Here is a 12,500-nt window from a genome sequence, read left to right on the forward strand (position 1 = left end):
ACTGGAGAAACGGAATCTAATACTGGTCTCCCAGGAGCCGCTCAGAGCAGAAAGTCTTAGAAGATTCAATCCTCTTGTACTTAATTTGGCTTTGTGCCTTTTGTATTCAATCCCGATGCAATATCTGTGTTTCATGGTCAATGGGAAGGTCCAAGGGATACAGTAAACCTGCGCTGGTGCATCGGAGTCTAATACTGGTCTCCCAAGAGCCGCTCAAAGCACAAACTCTTAGAAGATGCAGGCTTCTTGTACTTAAGTCGGCATTGTGCCATATGTATTCAATCCCCACGCAATTTCTGTGTTTCATGGTCAATGTGAAGGTCCAAGGGATACAGTAATCCTGCACTGTCGCATTCGAATCTAATACTGGTCTCCCAGGAGCCGCTCAAAGCACAAACTCTTAGAAGTTTCACTCTTCTTGTACTAAAATCGGCATTGTGCATTTTGTATTCAATCCCGATGCAATTTCTGCGTTTCATGGGCAATGTGAAGGTCCAAGGGATACAGTAAACCTTCACTGGTGCATCGGATTCTAATACTGGTCTCCCAGGAGCCGCTGAAAGCTCAGACTCTGAAGAGACTCACTCTTCTTGTATTTAAGTCAGCATTGTCCCTTTGTATTCAATCCTGATGCAGTATCTGTGTTTCATGTTCAATGTGAAGGACCAAGGGATACAGTAAACCTGCACTGGTGCGGCGGAACCTAATACTGGATTCCCAGGAGCCGCTCAAAGCACAAACTCTTAGAAGTTCAGTCTTCTAGTACTTAAGTCGGCATTGTCTCATTTGTATTCGATCCCGATGCATATTCTGTGTTTCATGGTCAATGTGAAAGTTCAAGGGATACAGTTAACCTGCACTGATGCAACGGAATCTAATACTGGTCTCCCAGGAGCCGCTCAAAGCACAAACTCTTAGAAGATTCACCTCTCTTTTACTTAATTCGGCATTGTCCATTTTGTATTCAACGCCGATGCAAGTTCTGTGTTTCAAATTCAATGTGAAGGTCCAAGGGATGCAGTAAACTTGCACTGGTGCATCGGAATCTAACACTGGTCTCCCAGGAGCCGCTCAAACCACAAACCCTTAGAAAAGTCACTCTTCTTGTACTTAAGGCAGCATTGTCCCACTTGTATTCAATCACGATGCAATTTCTGTGTTTCATGGTCAATATGAAGGTCCAAGGGATACAGTGAACCTGCACTGGTGAAACGGAATCCAATACTAATCTCCCAGGAGCCGCTCAAAGCACAAACTCTTAGAAGATTCACACTTCTTGTACTTAAGTCGGCAGTCCCTTTTGTATTCAATCCCGATCCAATTTCTGTGTTTCATGGTCAATGTGAAGGTCGAAGGGATACAGTAAACCTGCACTGGTGCATCGAAATCTAATACTGGTCTGCCAGGAGCCGCTCAAACCACAAACCCTTAGAAAATTCACTCTTCTTTACTTAAGGCGGCATTGTCCCACTTGTATTGAATCACGATGCAATTTCTGTGTTTCATGGTCAATGTGAAGGTCCAAGGGATACAGTAAACGTGAACCGGTGCGTCGGAACCTAATACTGGTCTCCGAAGAGCCGCTCAAAGAACAAACTTTTAGAACATTCACTCTTCTTGTACTTAAGTCGGCATTGTGCCTTTTGTATTCAATCCCAATGCAATATCAGTGTTTGATGGTCCACGTGAAGGTCCACGGGATACACTAAACAAGCACAGGTGCATCGGAATCTAATACTGGTCTCCCAGGAGACGCTCAAATCACAAACTCTTAGAAGATTCACTCTTCTTGTACTTAAGTCGGCAATGTCCGATTTGTATTCAATCCCGATGCAATTTCTGTGCTTCATGGTCAATGTGAAGGTGCAAGGGATACAGTAAACCTGCACTGGTGCATCGGAATCTAATACTGGTCTCCCAGGAGACGATGAAAGCACAAACTCTTAGAAGATTCACTCTTCTTGCACTTAATTCGGCATTGTTCCATTTGTATTCAATCCCGATGCAATATCTGAGTTTCATGGTCAATGTGAAGATGCAAGGGATACAGTAAACGTGCACTGGTGGATCTGAATGTAATACTGGTGTCCCAGGAGCTGCTCAAAGCACAAAGTCTGAAGAGATTCATTCTTCTTATACTTAAGTCGGCATTGTCATTTTTGTATTCAATCTCGATGCAATATCTGTGTTTCATGGTCAATGTGAAGGACCAAGGTACACAGTAAACCATCACGGGTGCGTCGGAACCTAATACTGGTCTCCCAGAAGCCACTCAAACCACAAACTCTTAGAAGATTCAGTCTTCCTGTACTTAAGTCGGCATTGTCCCTTTTGTATTCAATCCCGATGCAATTTTTGTGGTTCATGGTCAATGTGAAGGTCCAAGGGATACAGTAATCCTGCACTGTCGCATTCGAATCTAATACTGGTCTCCCAGGAGCCGCTCAAAGCACAAACTCTTAGAAGTTTCACTCTTCTTGTACTAAGGTCGGCATTGTGCATTTTGTATTCAATCCCGATGCAATTTCTGCGTTTCATGGGCAATGTGAAGGTCCAAGGGATACAGTAAACCTTCACTGGTGCATCGGATTCTAATACTGGTCTCCCAGGAGCCGCTGAAAGCACAGACTCTGAAGAGACTCACTCTTCTTGTATTTAAGTCAGCATTGTCCCTTTGTATTCAATCCTGATGCAGTATCTGTGTTTCATGTTCAATGTGAAGGACCAAGGGATACAGTAAACCTGCACTGGTGCGGCGGAACCTAATACTGGTCTCCCAGGAGCCGCTCAAAGCACAAACTCTTAGAAGATTCAGTCTTCTTGTACTTAAGTCGGCATTGTCTCATTTGTATTCGATCCCGATGCATATTCTGTGTTTCATGGTCAATGTGAAGGTTCAAGGGATACAGTTAACCTGCACTGATGCAACGGAATCTAATACTGGTCTCCCAGGAGCCGCTCAAAGCACATACTCTGAGAAGATTCATTCTTCTTGTACTTAAGTCGGCATTGTCCCGTTTGCATTCTATCCCGATGCAATTTCTGTTTCATGGTCAATGTGAAGGTCGAAGGGATACGGTAAACCTGCACTGGTGCATCGGAATCCAATACTGGTATCCCAGAAGCCGCTCAAACCACAAACTCCGAAGAGATTCACTCTTCTTGTACTTAATTCGGCATTGTCCCTATTGTATTCAATCCCGATGCAATATCTGTGATTCATGGTCAATGTGAAAGACCAAGGGATACAGTAAACCTGCACTGGGGCATCAGAATCTCATAATGGTATCCCAGGAGCCGCTCAAAGCACAACCTCTGAAGAGATTCACTCTTCTTGTACTTAAGTCGGCATTGTCCCTTTTGTATTTAATCCCGATGCAATATCTGTGTTTCATGGTCAATGGGAAGGACCAAGGGGTACAGTAAACCTGCACTGGAGCGCCGGAACCTAATACTGGTCTCCCAGGAGCCGCTCAAAGCACAAACTCCTAGAAGATTTAGCCTTTTTGTACTTAAGTCGGCATTGTCTCTTTTGTATTCAATCCCGATGCATATTCTGTGTTTCATGGTCAATGTGAAGGTCCGAGGGATACAGTTAATCAGCACTGGTGCATCGGAATCTAATACTGGTCTCCCAGGAGCCGCTCAAAGCACAAACTATTAGAAGATTCACCTCTCTTTTACTTAAGTCGGCATTGTCCATTTTGTATTCAACGCCGATGCAAGTTCAGTGTTTCAAATTCAATGTGAAGGTCCAAGGGATGCAGTAAACTTGCACTGGTGCATCGGAATCTAACACTGGTCTCCCAGGAGCCGCTCAAACCACAAACCCTTAGAAAATTCACTCTACTTGTACTTAAGGCAGCATTGTCCCACTTGTATTCAATCACGATGCAATTTCTGTGTTTCATGGTCAATATGAAGGTCCAAGGGATACAGTGAACCTGCACTGGTGCAACGGAATCCAATACTAATCTCCCAGGAGCCGCTCAAAGCACAAACTCTTAGAAGATTCACACTTCTTGTACTTAAGTCGGCAGTCCCTTTTGTATTCAATCCCGATCCAATTTCTGTGTTTCATGGTCAATGCGAAGGTCGAAGGGATACAGTAAACCTGCACTGGTGCATCGAAATCTAATACTGGTCTGCCAGGAGCCGCTCAAACCACAAACCCTTAGAAAATTCACTCTTCTTGTACTTAAGGCGGCATTGTCCCACTTGTATTCAATCACGATGCAATTTCTGTGTTTCATGGTCAATGTGAAGGTCCAAGGGATACAGTAAACGTGAACCGCTGCGTCGGAACCTAATACTGGTCTCCGAAGAGCCGCTCAAAGCACAAACTTTTAGAAGATTCACTCTTCTTGTACTTAAGTCGGCATTGTGCCTTTTGTATTCAATCCCAATGCAATATCTGTGTTTGATGGTCCACGTGAAGGTCCACGGGATACACTAAACAAGCACAGGTGCATCGGAATCTAATACTGGTCTCCCAGGAGACGCTCAAATCACAAACTCTTAGAAGATTCACTCTTCTTGTACTTAAGACGGCAATGTCCGATTTGTATTCAATCCCGATGCAATTTCTGTGCTTCATGGTCAATGTGAAGGTGCAAGGGATACAGTAAACCTGCACTGGTGCATCGGAATCTAATACTGGTCTCCCAGGAGACGATGAAAGCACAAACTCTTAGAAGATTCACTCCTCTTGTACATAATTCGGCATTGTTCCATTTGTATTCAATCACGATGCAATTTCTGTGTTTCATGGTCAATGTGAAGGTCCAAGGGATACAGTAAACGTGCACTGGTGCATTGGAATCTAATACTAGTCTCCCAGGAGACGCTCAAAGCACAAACTCTTAGAAGATTCACTCTTCTTGTACTTAAGACGGCATTGTGCCTTTTGAATTAAAACGCGATGGAATTTCAGTGTTTCGTGGTCAATGTGAAGGTCGAAGGGATACAGTAAACCTGCACTGGTGCATCGGAATCTAATACTGGTTTCCCCGGAGCCGCTCAAAGCACAATCTCTTAGAAGATTCCCTCTACTTGTCCTTAAGTCGGCATTGTCCCATTTGTATTCAATCCCGATGCAATATATGTGTTTGATGGTCCACGTGAAGGTCCACGGGATACACTAAACAAGCACAGGTGCATCGGAATCTAATACTGGTCTCCCAGGAGACGCTCAAATCACAATCTCTTAGAAGATTCCCTCTTCTAGTCCTTAAGTCGGCATTGTCCCATTTGTATTCAATCCCGATGCAATATCTGTGTTTCATGGTCAATGTGAAGATGCAAGGGATACAGTAAACGTGCACTGGTGGATCTGAATGTAATACTGGTATCCCAGGAGCTGCTCAAAGCACAAACTCCGAAGAGATTCACTCTTCTTGTACTTAATTCGGCATTGACCCTATTGTATTCAATCCCGATGCAATATCTGTGATTCATGGTCAATGTGAAAGACCAAGGGATACAGTAAACCTGCACTGGGGCATCAGAATCTAATACTGGTATCCCAGGAGCCGCTCAAAGCACAAACTCTGAAGAGATTCATTCTTCTTATACTTACGTCGGCATTGTCATTTTTGTATTCAATCCCGATGCAATATCTGTGTTTCATGGTCAATGTGAAGGACCAAGGTACACAGTAAACCATCACGGGTGCGTCGGAACCTAATACTGGTCTCCCAGAAGCCACTCAAACCACAAACTCTTAGAAGATTCAGTCTTCCTGTACTTAAGTCGGCATTGTCCCTTTTGTATTCAATCCCGATGCAATTTCTGCGGTTCATGGTCAATGTGAAGGTCCAAGGGATACAGTAATCCTGCACTGTCGCATTCGAATCTAATACTGGTCTCCCAGGAGCCGCTCAAAGCACAAACTCTTAGAAGTTTCACTCTTCTTGTACTAAAGTCGGCATTGTGCATTTTGTATTCAATCCCGATGCAATTTCTGCGTTTCATGGGCAATGTGAAGGTCCAAGGGATACAGTAAACCTTCACTGGTGCATCGGATCCTAATACTGGTCTCCCAGGAGCCGCTGAAAGCTCAGACTCTGAAGAGACTCACTCTTCTTTTATTTAAGTCAGCATTGTCCCTTTGTATTCAATCCTGATGCAGTATCTGTGTTTCATGTTCAATGTGAAGGACCAAGGGATACAGTAAACCTGCACTGGTGCGGCGGAACCTAATACTGGTCTCCCAGGAGCCGCTCAAAGCACAAACTCTTAGAAGATTCAGTCTTCTTGTACTTAAGTCGGCATTATCTCATTTGTATTCGATCCCGATGCATATTCTGTGTTTCATGGTCAATGTGAAAGTTCAAGGGATACAGTTAACCTGCACTGATGCAACGGAATCTAATACTGGTCTCCCAGGAGCCGCTCAAAGCACATACTCTGAGAAGATTCATTCTTCTTGTACTTAAGTCGGCATTGTCCCGTTTGCATTCTATCCCGATGCAATTTCTGTTTCATGGTCAATGTGAAGGTCGAAGGGATACGGTAAACCTGCACTGGTGCATCGGAATCTAATACTGGTATCCCAGAAGCCGCTCAAACCACAAACTCCGAAGAGATTCACTCTTCTTGTACTTAATTCGGCATTGTCCCTATTGTATTCAATCCCGATGCAATATCTGTGATTCATGGTCAATGTGAAAGACCAAGGGATACAGTAAACCTGCACAGGGGCATCAGAATCTAATACTGGTATCCCAGGAGCCGCTCAAAGAACAAACTCTGAAGAGATTCACTCTTCTTGTACTTAAGTCGGCATTGTCCCTTTTGTATTTAATCCCGATGCAATTTCTGTGTTTCATGGTCAATGGGAAGGACCAAGGGGTACAGTAAACCTGCACTGGTGCGCCGGAACCTAATACTGGTTTCCCAGGAGCCGCTCAAAGCACAAACTCTTAGAAGATTTAGTCTTTTTGTACATAAGTCGGCATTGTCTCTTTTGTATTCAATCCCGATGCATATTCTGTGTTTCATGGTCAATGTGAAGGTCCAAGGGATACAGTTAATCAGCACTGGTGCATCGGAATCTAATACTGGTCTCCCATGAGCCGCTCAAAGCACAAACTCTTAGAAGATTCACCTCTCTTTTACTTAAGTCGGCATTGTCCATTTTTTGTTCAACGCCGATGCAAGTTCTGTGTTTCAAATTCAATGTGAAGGTCCAAGGGATGCAGTAAACTTGCACTGGTGCATCGGAATCTAACACTGGTCTCCCAGGAGCTGCTCAAACCACAAACCCTTAGAAAATTCACTCTTCTTGTACTTAAGGCTGCATTGTCCCACTTGTATTCAATCACGATGCAATTTCTGTGTTTCATGGTCAATATGAAGGTCCAAGGGATACAGTGAACCTGCACTGGTGAAACGGAATCCAATACTAATCTCCCAGGAGCCGCTCAAAGCACAAACTCTTAGAAGATTCACACTACTTGTACTTAAGTCGGCAGTCCCTTTTGTATTCAATCCCGATCCAATTTCTGTGTTTCATGGTCAATGTGAAGGTCGAACGGATATAGTAAACCTGCACAGGCGCATCGGAATCTAATACTGGTCTCCCAGGAGACGCTCAAATCACAAACTCTTAGAAGATTCACTCTTCTTGTACTTAAGACGGCAATGTCCGATTTGTATTCAATCCCGATGCAATTTCTGTGCTTCATGGTCAATGTGAAGGTGCAAGGGATACAGTAGACCTGCACTGGTGCATCGGAATCTAATACTGGTCTCCCAGGAGACGATGAAAGCACAAACTCTTAGAAGATTCACTCTTCTTGTACATAATTCGGCATTGTTCCATTTGTATTCAATCCCGATGCAATATCTGTGTTTCATGGTCAATGTGAAAATGCAAGGGATACAGTAAACGTGCACTGGTGGATCTGAATGTAATACTGGTATCCCAGGAGCTGCTCAAAGCACAAAGTCTGAAGAGATTCATTCTTCTTATACATAAGTCGGCTTTGTCATTTTTGTATTCAATCCCGATGCAATATCTGTGTTTCATGGTCAATGTGAAGGACCAAGGTACACAGTAAACCATCACGGGTGCGTCGGAACCTAATACTGGTCTCCCAGAAGCCACTCAAACCACAAACTCTTAGAAGATTCAGTCTTCCTGTACTTAAGTCGGCATTGTCCCTTTTGTATTCAATCCCGATGCAATTTCTGTGGTTCATGGTCAATGTGAAGGTCCAAGGGATACAGTAATCCTGCACTGTCGCATTCGAATCTAATACTGGTCTCCCAGGAGCCGCTCAAAGCACAAACTCTTAGAAGTTTCACTCTTCTTGTACTAAAGTCGGCATTGTGCATTTTGTATTCAATCCCGATGCAATTTCTGCGTTTCATGGGCAATGTGAAGGTCCAAGGGATACAGTAAACCTTCACTGGTGCATCGGATTCTAATACTGGTCTCCCAGGAGCCGCTGAAAGCACAGACTCTGAAGAGACTCACTCTTCTTGTATTTAAGTCAGCATTGTCCCTTTGTATTCAATCCTGATGCAGTATCTGTGTTTCATGTTCAATGTGAAGGACCAAGGGATACAGTAAACCTGCACTGGTGCGGCGGAACCTAATACTGGTCTCCCAGGAGCCGCTCAAAGCACAAACTCTTAGAAGATTCAGTCTTCTTGTACTTAAGTCGGCATTGTCTCATTTGTATTCGATCCCGATGCATATTCTGTGTTTCATGGTCAATGTGAAAGTTCAAGGGATACAGTTAACCTGCACTGATGCAACGGAATCTAATACTGGTCTCCCAGGAGCCGCTCAAAGCACATACTCTGAGAAGATTCATTCTTCTTGTACTTAAGTCGGCATTGTCCCGTTTGCATTCTATCCCGATGCAATTTCTGTTTCATGGTCAATGTGAAGGTCGAAGGGATACGGTAAACCTGCACTGGTGCATCGGAATCTAATACTGGTATCCCAGAAGCCGCTCAAACCACAAACTCCGAAGAGATTCACTCTTCTTGTACTTAATTCGGCATTGTCCCTATTGTGTTCAATCCCGATGCAATATCTGTGATTCATGGTCAATGTGAAAGACCAAGGGATACAGTAAACCTGCACAGGGGCATCAGAATCTAATACTGGTATCCCAGGAGCCGCTCAAAGAACAAACTCTGAAGAGATTCACTCTTCTTGTACTTATGTCGGCATTGTCCCTTTTGTATTTAATCCCGATGCAATTTCTGTGTTTCATGGTCAATGGGAAGGACCAAGGGGTACAGTAAACCTGCACTGGTGCGCCGGAACCTAATACTGGTTTCCCAGGAGCCGCTCAAAGCACAAACTCTTAGAAGATTTAGTCTTTTTGTACATAAGTCGGCATTGTCTCTTTTGTATTCAATCCCGATGCATATTCTGTGTTTCATGGTCAATGTGAAGGTCCAAGGGATACAGTTAATCAGCACTGGTGCATCGGAATCTAATACTGGTCTCCCATGAGCCGCTCAAAGCACAAACTCTTAGAAGATTCACCTCTCTTTTACTTAAGTCGGCATTGTCCATTTTGTGTTCAACGCCGATGCAAGTTCTGTGTTTCAAATTCAATGTGAAGGTCCAAGGGATGCAGTAAACTTGCACTGGTGTATCGGAATCTAACACTGGTCTCCCAGGAGCTGCTCAAACCACAAACCCTTAGAAAATTCACTCCTCTTGTACTTAAGGCTGCATTGTCCCACTTGTATTCAATCACGATGCAATTTCTGTGTTTCATGGTCAATATGAAGGTCCAAGGGATACAGTGAACCTGCACTGGTGAAACGGAATCCAATACTAATCTCCCAGGAGCCGCTCAAAGCACAAACTCTTAGAAGATTCACACTTCTTGTACTTAAGTCGGCAGTCCCTTTTGTATTCAATCCCGATCCAATTTCTGTGTTTCATGGTCAATGTGAAGGTCGAACGGATATAGTAAATCTGCACAGGCGCATCGGAATCTAATACTGGTCTCCCAGGAGACGCTCAAATCACAAACTCTTAGAAGATTCACTCTTCTTGTACTTAAGACGGCAATGTCCGATTTGTATTCAATCCCGATGCAATTTCTGTGCTTCATGGTCAATGTGAAGGTGCAAGGGATACAGTAAACCTGCACTGGTGCATCGGAATCTAATACTGGTCTCCCAGGAGACGATGAAAGCACAAACTCTTAGAAGATTCACTCTTCTTGTACATAATTCGGCATTGTTCCATTTGTATTCAATCCCGATGCAATATCTGTGTTTCATGGTCAATGTGAAAATGCAAGGGATACAGTAAACGTGCACTGGTGGATCTGAATGTAATACTGGTATCCCAGGAGCTGCTCAAAGCACAAAGTCTGAAGAGATTCATTCTTCTTATACATAAGTCGGCTTTGTCATTTTTGTATTCAATCCCGATGCAATATCTGTGTTTCATGGTCAATGTGAAGGACCAAGGTACACAGTAAACCATCACGGGTGCGTCGGAACCTAATACTGGTCTCCCAGAAGCCACTCAAACCACAAACTCTTAGAAGATTCAGTCTTCCTGTACTTAAGTCGGCATTGTCCCTTTTGTATTCAATCCCGATGCAATTTCTGTGGTTCATGGTCAATGTGAAGGTCCAAGGGATACAGTAATCCTGCACTGTCGCATTCGAATCTAATACTGGTCTCCCAGGAGCCGCTCAAAGCACAAACTCTTAGAAGTTTCACTCTTCTTGTACTAAAGTCGGCATTGTGCATTTTGTATTCAATCCCGATGCAATTTCTGCGTTTCATGGGCAATGTGAAGGTCCAAGGGATACAGTAAACCTTCACTGGTGCATCGGATTCTAATACTGGTCTCCCAGGAGCCTCTGAAAGCACAGACTCTGAAGAGACTCACTCTTCTTGTATTTAAGTCAGCATTGTCCCTTTGTATTCAATCCTGATGCAGTATCTGTGTTTCATGTTCAATGTGAAGGACCAAGGGATACAGTAAACCTGCACTGGTGCGGCGGAACCTAATACTGGTCTCCCAGGAGCCGCTCAAAGCACAAACTCTTAGAAGATTCAGTCTTCTTGTACTTACGTCGGCATTGCCTCATTTGTATTCGATCCCGATGCATATTCTGTGTTTCATGGTCAATGTGAAGGTTCAAGGGATACAGTTAACCTGCACTGATGCAACGGAATCTAATACTGGTCTCCCAGGAGCCGCTCAAAGCACATACTCTGAGAAGATTCATTCTTCTTCTACTTAAGTCGGCATTGTCCCGTTTGCATTCTATCCCGATGCAATTTCTGTTTCATGGTCAATGTGAAGGTCGAAGGGATACGGTAAACCTGCACTGGTGCATCGGAATCCAATACTGGTATCCCAGAAGCCGCTCAAACCACAAACTCCGAAGAGATTCACTCTTCTTGTACTTAATTCGGCATTGTCCCTATTGTATTCAATCCCGATGCAATATCTGTGATTCATGGTCAATGTGAAAGACCAAGGGATACAGTAAACCTGCACTGGGGCATCAGAATCTAATACTGGTATCCCAGGAGCCGCTCAAAACACAAACTCTGAAGAGATTCACTCTTCTTGTACTTAAGTCGGCATTGTCCCTTTTGTATTTAATCCCGATGCTATTTCTGTGTTTCATGGTCAATGGGAAGGACCAAGGGGTACAGTAAACCTGCACTGGAGCGCCGGAACCTAATACTGGTCTCCCAGGAGCCGCTCAAAGCACAAACTCTTAGAAGATTTAGCCTTTTTGTACTTAAGTCGGCATTGTCTCTTTTGTATTCAATCCCGATGCATATTCTGTGGTTCATGGTCAATGTGAAGGTCCAAGGGATACAGTTAATCAGCACTGGTGCATCGGAATCTAATACTGGTCTCCCATGAGCCGCTCAAAGCACAAACTCTTAGAAGATTCACCTCTCTTTTACTTAAGTCGGCATTGTCCATTTTGTATTCAACGCCGATGCAAGTTCTGTGTTTCAAATTCAATGTGAAGGTCCAAGGGATGCAGTAAACTTGCACTGGTGCATCGGAATCTAACACTGGTCTCCCAGGAGCCGCTCAAACCACAAATCCTTAGCAAATTCACTCTTCTTGTACTTAAGGCAGCATTGTCCCACTTGTATTCAATCACGATGCAATTTCTGTGTTTCATGGTCAATATGAAGGTCCAAGGGATACAGTGAACCTGCACTGGTGAAACGGAATCCAATACTAATCTCCCAGGAGCCGCTCAAAGCACAAACTCTTAGAAGATTCACACTTCTTGTACTTAAGTCGGCAGTCCCTTTTGTATTCAATCCCGATCCAATTTCTGTGTTTCATGGTCAATGCGAAGGTCGAAGGGATACAGTAAACCTGCACTGGTGCATCGAAATCTAATACTGGTCTGCCAGGAGCCGCTCAAACCACAAACCCTTAGAAAATTCACTCTTCTTGTACTTAAGGTGGCATTGTCCCGCTTGTATTCAATCACGATGCAATTTCTGTGTTTCATGGTCAA

The sequence above is a fragment of the Schistocerca piceifrons genome, chromosome X (assembly GCF_021461385.2).
Source record: "Schistocerca piceifrons isolate TAMUIC-IGC-003096 chromosome X, iqSchPice1.1, whole genome shotgun sequence".
Classification (NCBI taxonomy): domain Eukaryota; kingdom Metazoa; phylum Arthropoda; class Insecta; order Orthoptera; family Acrididae; genus Schistocerca; species Schistocerca piceifrons.